The following is an 8,872-nucleotide window of genomic DNA, read 5'->3' as shown; positions in this document are numbered from 1 at the left end:
TATTTTGCTTTGTCATTCCGTGCTGCCTTTTGGAATCTTCTGTTCAGCTCTTTAGTGTCTTGGATTCTTCCTTGTGCTTTGGCTTCTCTATGTTCCAGTGCAATCTTCAGAGTTTCTTCTGCTTACTGTATCATTTAATATACTGCCCAAAGCATCCTTAAATGTTGCAGCTTGAGGCTTGAATTTGTTCTTCAGTTCCTTGAACTTAAGAAGTGCTAAGCCAGTTTGGTCCTCTAATTTTCTGACTCCAGCTCTTTGCACATTATAATACTTTACGTTGTCTTTCCACGCTGCCTTTTGAAATATTTTAATATCTTGATTTCTTCCCTCTGCTTTGGCTTCTCAGCATTCTAGTGCAATATTCAGAGTCTCTTCTGACATCCAGTTTGGTCTTTTCTTCCTCCTCTGTCTTTGTAATGACCTTTTGCACTCTTCCCAGAAGATGGTCTATATATCCTCCCATAACTCACCTGGTCTTTGCTCATTAGTGTTCATGACCTCCAACCTGTTCCTGAGATGATTTTGAAATTCAGGTGGGACTGATTCAAGGTCAAATTTTGGTTCCCATGGATTTGATTTCATTCTCCTTATCTTCAGCTTGAACTGGGATCTGTGTAGTTGGTGGTCTGTTCCACAATCAGCCCCTGGCCTAGTTTTCACAGCTGATATTGACTTTCTCCAGCTGTTCTTTCCATAAATGTAATCAATCTGATTCAATGCATACTATAAGGTGAAATTCATGTGTATCACCTGTGTTTATATTTCTTATAAAATATATTTGCAATAAATAAATTGTTGATTGTGCAAAATTCTATCATTCTATCTCCAGCTTCATTTCTGTCACCAAGTGCACGATTTCCAACTACTGATTGTTCTTCTCTGTTCCCAACTTTTGCCTTCCAGTCACCCATTATTATTAATGAATCTTGATTACATGTTTGATTTATCTCTGATTGCAGAAGTTGGTAGAAATCTTTTCTTCCCCCTCCTTTGACTCTGGTTGTTGGTGCATATATTTGAATGATAATGGTATCCAAGGGACTTTGTTGTATGTGTATGGATATTATCCTGTCACTCACAACATTGTATTTCAAGCCATATCTAGAAATGACTTTTTAAACTATGAAATCAATCCCGTTTTTCCTCATCTTTTCATCACCAACATAGTACATCATATCATCTGACTCCAAATGCCCCATGCCTGTCCATTTCATCTCACCAATATCTAGTATGTCAATATTTATGTGTTCCATTTCTTCCTTAACAATATCTAATTTTCCTACATTCATGGTTCTCACATTCCATGTTTCTACCACCAGTATCTGCTTACAACTGTTCCTCTTCCTTTGTATTTCCATAGTTGAAAGATTCACCTTTGTTGCTCTATCTGCTAATCTAAGTGTGTTCTATTGTACATATGATTTTTGAAGGCCTGCTATTTTGAAAGTGGATGGCCAGTCCTTCTTCCTAGTCTGTCTTAACCTGAATGTTCAGATTTAAAAAAGCATCTGGCAGACAAGCATTTTATGGATACTATTTCTCCAATTGTGAAATTACCAATAGTTTCAGTGTTTCCCCGCCCTTGACATGAATGTCTTGACCCACCCATGTAAATATATGTTGTTGTTATACACCATCAAGTCATCTGTGACTCATAGCAACCCTGTGTACAATAGTTCTATACTCTGTTCTACCCTCAGCTAGTCTTACTGTCTCCAACAAACCTACTCACATTACCCCAGTTGTTACTGTGTCAATTCTTCTCTTCCAGGGTCTTCCTCTCCTGTACTGCCTCATCACCCTTACAAGCATGATATACTTCTCCAGGAACTGGTCTATCCTGGCTACATGACCAAAGTATGTGAGCCAGAGCTTTAAAATCTTTACCTTCAAGAAGCAGCTTGATTTCATCCTCTCTAGGATAAACCTGTTTGTTCTTTTAACAGTGTGTATTATATACTTCTCTAGCACTACGACTCAAGAGCATCATTTCTTCTTCTGTCTTCTTTGGTTATTGTCCAGCTCTCTGATGCATAGTAAGTAATTACAAAGACCATGGCCTGAATCAGGGATACCTTAGTCTCCAGATTGAAATAATTTCTCTTCAGCACTTTTAAGAGGTCACTGACAGAAGGTTTTTCCTAGAGCAATTTGCCTTTTGATTTCTTGACTGTTGGTGCCAAAAGTATTGATTGTGGAGCCAAGCAAGCTGAAATTATTAACAACCTCAATCTCTTCTCCATCTATTATGGTGCTACTGATTGGCCCAGTGGTGAGAATCTTTGTCTTCTTGATGTTGCACTTCAATTTATATTGAAGATTACAGTCCTTGACCTTCATATCAAGTGCTTTCAGGTTCTCCTCAGTTTCTGTGAGAAATATTGTGTCATCTGCATAATTTAGATTGTTGATGAGTCATCTTCCAATCTTTATGCCACATTTCTTCTCATAAAGCCCAGGCTCCTGAATGATTCCTTCTGTATGTAGATTGAAAAGGTATGAAAACAGAATGGATCCCTGATGGGCTCTTTTCTGATTTTGAACCATGCTTCCTTGCTCTGTTCTGATGACTGCTTTCTGGTCCAAGTATAGGTTTCACATAAATAAAACCAGGTGTCAATTTTTTTGTGATCCACATATTCAAATGCTTTTGCATAGTCAATGAAATACAGAAAGACATTTCTTTAGTACTCTCTGTTTTCAGCCAAGATCCATCTGATGTTGGTGATAATGTATCTGGTGCAATGGCCTCTTCTAATTTTGGCTTGTATTTCTGGTAGTTCTCTTTTAATGTACATTTTTGGATAATCTTCAAGCAGAACTTTGCTTGCATGTTGTATCAGTGATATTATTCTATAATTTATTTTTTGGGGTGGTAATGGGGACAATTATGGATCTCTTCAAGTCTTCCAAATTTCTTGACACAACTTGGTGAGCACATCAAGGGCAGCATCTGTCTATTGTAATATGTCAATTGATATCCCATTGATTCCTGGGCTATTGTTTTTTGCCGGCTCCTTCAGAGCAAATTGAATTTCCTCATTCATCACAATTGCCTATTCATCAAAAATTGTTTTATGAAATTCTTCCGTGTCAGCCAACCTTTTTGGTACAGTATCCTTAAATAAGGCAACTCGAGGCTTGGATGTGTAATATAAAATGTTACGTTTATTATGTTCAAGCATTACCTTTTTCTATTTTCAAAATATCCCATGGCCTCACAGAAGCTCAGTGTCCTCTAAGCAGCGAAGTCCCTTTACTACTAATGTCTATTCACCTATGGTTATTTCTAATAAACTTCTGTCTCTGTGCATTTGCTTATATCCAAGGTATTTCATTTAAGTGGAATTACACAATATTTGTCCTCTTTTTCCTTCTTATTTTATTAAACCCTATTAATCTTTAGATTTCTTCATGTCATGTTGTCAATCAAAAATTCATTTCTCTTTATAACTTAGAGAAAATTTGAGGAACCGTATACTGAATATAGTTCCTCTGTATTATGGAGAACTGTCTTTAAAATTCCATGTTGGGATGAAGATTCATTAAGTGGTACAGCAGTTATCTGTCTATTTGCTGTCCTGAAGTAACTTGGAGTTGCTGTGATGCTGAATACTGTGTCACAGTTATGTCAAATACCATAATGGTTACCCATCATGGACAGTGCTTAGAGGAGCTTCCAGATTGATTCAGGTATAGAAGCAGGAATGACATCCACTTCCTAAACCAGACGCCTCTGGAAATTCTATGAACATAGAGAAAGGATCTCAGGTCTTTTGTCCATATAGTTGCTACAAGTCATGTTAGACTTGATGGCACTTAATCACTGCTAAGTGAGGCTAGTATTATTATGTTGGAGAAACATTCTTCTACTTTGTACATCACTCTTCTGTCAATTTGCTGAACTCAGGTTATCGGGGTTTGCTGTGATGCTTAATCTTGTGCCACTGGGATGTCAAATGCCATAACGGTATCCCAATGAAGACAGTGTTTGGTGGAGCTCCCAGTTGAAAAACAGGAAGCAGGAGTGGCATCCACTTCCTAAACCATATATCTCTGAAAACTCTATGAACTTGGAGAAACAACGATAGTTATAGAAAGGCATTAGGTCTTTTGTTCGTAGAGTCACTATGAATCATGCTCGACTCCATGGCAATCAACAACATCAACAGCAACAAGTGATCTAGTGGGTTCAACTTCTTACCAACTTTTGCAGTCAGAAGTTGATCAAACATGCAATCAAGATGCATTGATAATAATGGGTGACTGGAATGCAAAAGTTGGAAACAGGGAAGAAAGATCAGTAGCTGGATAATATGGGCTCGGGGAGAGAAATGAGGCTGGAGATAGAATAATAGAGTTCTGCACATTCAATGATTTATTAATTGAAAATACCTTCTATAAGAAACATAAACACAAGCTATACAAATGGATCTCACCTGATGTATGCATACAAGTCAAATAGATTATATTTGTGGAAAGACTCAGTGGAGAAACTCAATATCAGCAGTGAAAACCAGGCTGGGTGCTGATTGTGGGACAGACCACCAACTACTCATATGTAAGTTCAAGCTGAAGTTGAGGGAAATTAAGTCAAGTTCACTGGAACGAAAATTTGATCTTAAGTCTGTCCCACTCAAATTTCAAAATAGTCTTAGGAACAGGTTTGAGGCCTTGAGCATCGATGAGCGTAAACCAAATGAACTCTGGGAGGATATCAAGAAAAATGTCCGTGAAGAATGCAAAAGATTGTTACAAAGGATAAAAAAGAAGAAAAGACCAAGATGGATGTGAGACGAGACCCTGAATATTGCATTAGAGCACCAAGAAGCCAAAGCTAAAGGAAGAAACCAAGAAATCAAAGAGCTAAAGAGAAAATTTCAAAAGGCAGCCTGGGACAACAAAGCAAGATACTATAATGAAATGTGCAGAGAGCTGGAGTCAGAAAATCAAAAGGGCCGGAACTCGCTTAGAGTTTCTTAAGCTGAAGGAATTGAAAAACAAATTCAAGCCACAGGTGGCAATATTTAAGGATACTTTGGGTAGATTGTTAAATGATCCAGGAAGTATCAAGAGAGGATGAAAGGAATACACAGAGTCACTGTATCAGAAGGAATTGGCTGACACAGAAGAATTTCATGAAATGACATATGAAGGAGGACGTTCAAATTGCTCTGAAGTAATTGGCACAAAACAAGGCTCCAGGAGTTGATGGCATACCAATTGACATATTTCAACAAACAAACAGACACTACCCTGGATGTGCTCACTAAGTTGTGCCAAGAAATCTGGAGGACAGCCAGCTGGCTGACTGACTGGAAAAGATCGATATTTGTTCTCATTCCAAGGAAAGATGACCCAACAGAGTGCAGAAATTATCAAACAATATCATTAATATCACATGCAAGCAAGATTCTGCTGAAAATTATCCAAAAACATTTGGAATAATATGTCAACAGAGAACTGCCAGATGTGCAGGCTGGATTTAGAAGAGGTCATGGTACTAGGGATATTGTAGCTAATGTTAGATAGATCTTGGCAGAAAGCAGAGAATACCAGAAGAATGTCGGTGATTCATTGACTATGCAAAGGCTTTTGACTATGTGGATCAGAACAAGCTGTGGCTGACTCTGAGAAGAACGGGAATCCCAGAATATTCGATTGAGCTAATGCGAAACCTATTCTTGGACCAAGAGGCAGTTGTCAGAATAGAGCAAGGAGACACTACATGGCTCAAAATCAAGAAGGGGGTTGTCAGGGATGTATTCTGTCTCCATACCATTTCAATGTGTATGCAGAACAGATCATCTGAGACGCTGGGCTGCACAAGGAGGAATGTGGCATCAGGATTGGTGGAAAAGTCATCAACAACCTGCATTATTCAGATGACACAACCCTGCTTAATGAAACTGAGGAGGATCCGAAGCCCTCAGCCTCCTATATGGATTGAAGCTCAACATCAAGAAAACAAAAATTCTCACCCTTGGGCCAATTGGCAGCATCAGTATGGATGGTGAAGAGATTGAGATAGTTAACAGTTTTAGTTTACTTGGATCCACAATCAACACTCTTGGTAACAGCAGCCAGGAAATCAAGAGACAAATTGCACTGGAAAAGCCAGCTGTGAGGGACCTCTCAAGAGTACTGAAGAGCAATGATGTAAGGTTGGAGACTAAGGTGCACCTGATCTGGGCTATAGTCTTCGCAATTAAGTGCTCTGCATCAGAGAGTTGGAGAGTGAATAGGGATGATAGAAAGAGAATTGATGCCTTTGAGCTGTGGTGCTGGAGAAGAGTATTGAATATCCCATTGACTGCTAGGAGAGCAAACGGGTTTGTCCTGGAGAAGGTGACGCCAGAATGCTCCTTGAGTCAAGGATTCTGAAGCTTCGTCTGACTTACTTTGGGCTTGTTACAAGGAGGGACTGGTCCTTGGAGAGGGACATCATATTTGGCAGAGTGGAGGGGCGGCAAAGGAGATAAAGACCTTCGATAAGATGGATTGATTCTGTGACTGGAGCAATGGGAATAAGTGCATTTGGGATGGCTAGGTTGGTCCAGGATAGAGTGGCATTTAGAGCTCTTATACATAGGATTGCTATTAGTCGCAAGCAATTTGATGGCACATAACAACAACAACATATGTATAGTCATCGTTGTTGAGTACTATAGAGTCAGAATTGACCCATTGCTGAACCCCCAGCAGGTTTTCAGAGGCAGTGTATCACATGGAAGGAGATTGCCCATCCTCCTGTAGAGCATCTGGTAGCCTTGAATTGCATCCCTTTGGAATTGTATCACAGCTTCTTGCCACTAGGCCACTGAATATATATACATATGTATTTGTTATTTGCTGTTGAATCAGAACTTACACATAGCTGACCATCCAGTGGACTTCCAGAGGATATAAATGGCATAGAAGGAGATTGTCCGTCTTTCTCCTACAGAGCAACTGAAGACCAACTGGTGGATTCAAACTATGTCTCTTTGGATTGAAAGCACATTTCCTTACCACAAAGCCTCCAGGCACTCGCTCTTTCTCTCTCTCTTTGTGTGTATATATGTCTCACACACACACACACACACACACACACACACACGATGCTTTTGAGTTTCCTAGAGAAACTCTACAGCTTCAGTTATAAAATCTGAAATAGTAGACTCCACATGACCACACTACTGAATTCACAGCATTGGCATGAAAAGAAGACTGTGATTTAACTTATAGTTTTATGAATAATGGCCGTTTTCTTTTTCTCTTAGAATTTAATGAAAATATGATATCAATGCATTCAGTCATAAAGAGCAAAATGTTTGGGATTTAAAGAAAAGAGCAAAATGTTTGAAAGAGATACAAATTCCATCAGTAAGAATATGTCTGAGAGTTTCTCACCTCTGGAAGCTGGGCACACTGACCTGAGCACACGCAGGGTCATGGACTGACAACATCATTCCAGGCTGTCCTGGCCTGACTGTTCTGGAATAGAGTAGCATATTAATGTATCTGTGTATTTCCCACTGGTTTCACAAATGAGCTCACACTAACCACTAGATGTTTATTATTTTATTTGTGAGAATTCAGAAGTAATTAAAATGTTCACAAAGGAAGAGAATACAAACTTGCCACCATGATCCAGTCACAATTGCACTCACGCCATGGGGCCTTTCAAACAGATGTTGGGCCATGCTGTTATCATTGTTGAGAACATTCAGTATGAATGGAACTGGAGAACAAATTTGAGAATGAGTTTCTTTACAGATTTGTTACAACGGATTCCATGATCTGCTTTGGTTGTGATGACTTGTATTCATATGTGTTCTGATATTCTTTGCTGAATGAGAGGATGAAGAAGAGATTAGCAGTATTTGGAAAAGGGTTTTATAAGTACCGTCTAACTTCCCTGTGATGTCACCATGTCTCTGTTTCCCTAATTCATTTCTTGATTTTCAAAACAGTTAAACAGCTATACTATTAGCATATTTTATCAATGCATATATGTATATAGAAGAGGCAATGTGGGCAAAGTTATATAAACTTGTTGTTGTTGTTGTTGCGTACTGTAGAGTAAGAACCAACTCATAGCTGACCCTCTGGTGTGTTTTCAGACGCAGTTAATCAAGCAGGAGGGATTGCCCATCCTTCTCCTGCAGAGCAGCTGGTGACCTCGAACCATGTGCCTTTGGGATTGCAGCTCAGATCCTTGCCACTAGGCCACCAGAGCTCTATTATCTTTTTAGCCATCAGATACTCTGAGGCAATGAGTTACTAGGCCCAAGACCTCGGGACCATAATCTCGAGGTCAAAATCAGTTCACAGTATTGTTCACAAAGAAAATGTTCTACATCCTAACTTGGTGAGTTGCTTCAGAGTGGCAACCTACTAGGGTCCACCTGTTGATCTCTGTCTGTCCAGAACAAAGAACAAAGGGGAAAAAATAAGGACCAAAAAATGGAGATATTTAGTCTGAAGAGACTAATAGATCACGTGAGTTTCAACATCCATGACCTGAAGCCCAGAGAAATGAGATGTTGCCTGGCTACCAGTGCTGGTCACTCTAAAAGGAATTACAATAGAAAATCCTAGATAGTGTTAGGGGACAGGGGGACTCCAAACTAAAAATCATAATCATAAGTTCTCAAAATCATAAAAAATGAGAACTTCTTGGACACATAGAAACTTAGTGACCCTTTAAGCCAAGTTCCTGTAGCTCAATTTTCAGTCATACAATGGACTAGCCAAGAAGCAAAAAGTAACATGGTGATGGTGGCTGTTAGGTGCTTTCAAGGTGGGTACAACTCATAGTGACCCACTGAACATGGGGAGGTAGTTTATCCTTAAAATAATGAATTGCATGAGATCTAAGGTCAGCCTT

General features: G+C 39.3%; 1 protein-coding gene across 4 annotated transcripts in view; it reads left to right on the top strand.

Annotated features, from left to right (window-relative positions):
- The window catches only part of GRIK1 (glutamate receptor, ionotropic, kainate 1), a 775,818-nt gene that overhangs the window by 220,181 nt on the left and 546,765 nt on the right, over positions 1 to 8,872 (top strand). The window lies entirely within an intron of this gene.

Source organism: Elephantulus edwardii, unplaced genomic scaffold, assembly GCF_000299155.1.
Source record: "Elephantulus edwardii isolate Elephantulus edwardi_28Jun2011 unplaced genomic scaffold, EleEdw1.0 scaffold00256, whole genome shotgun sequence".
Classification (NCBI taxonomy): Eukaryota; Metazoa; Chordata; class Mammalia; order Macroscelidea; family Macroscelididae; genus Elephantulus; species Elephantulus edwardii.
The sequence above is the reverse complement of the archived record's forward strand: the minus strand, read 5'-3'. Positions and strand labels throughout refer to the sequence as shown.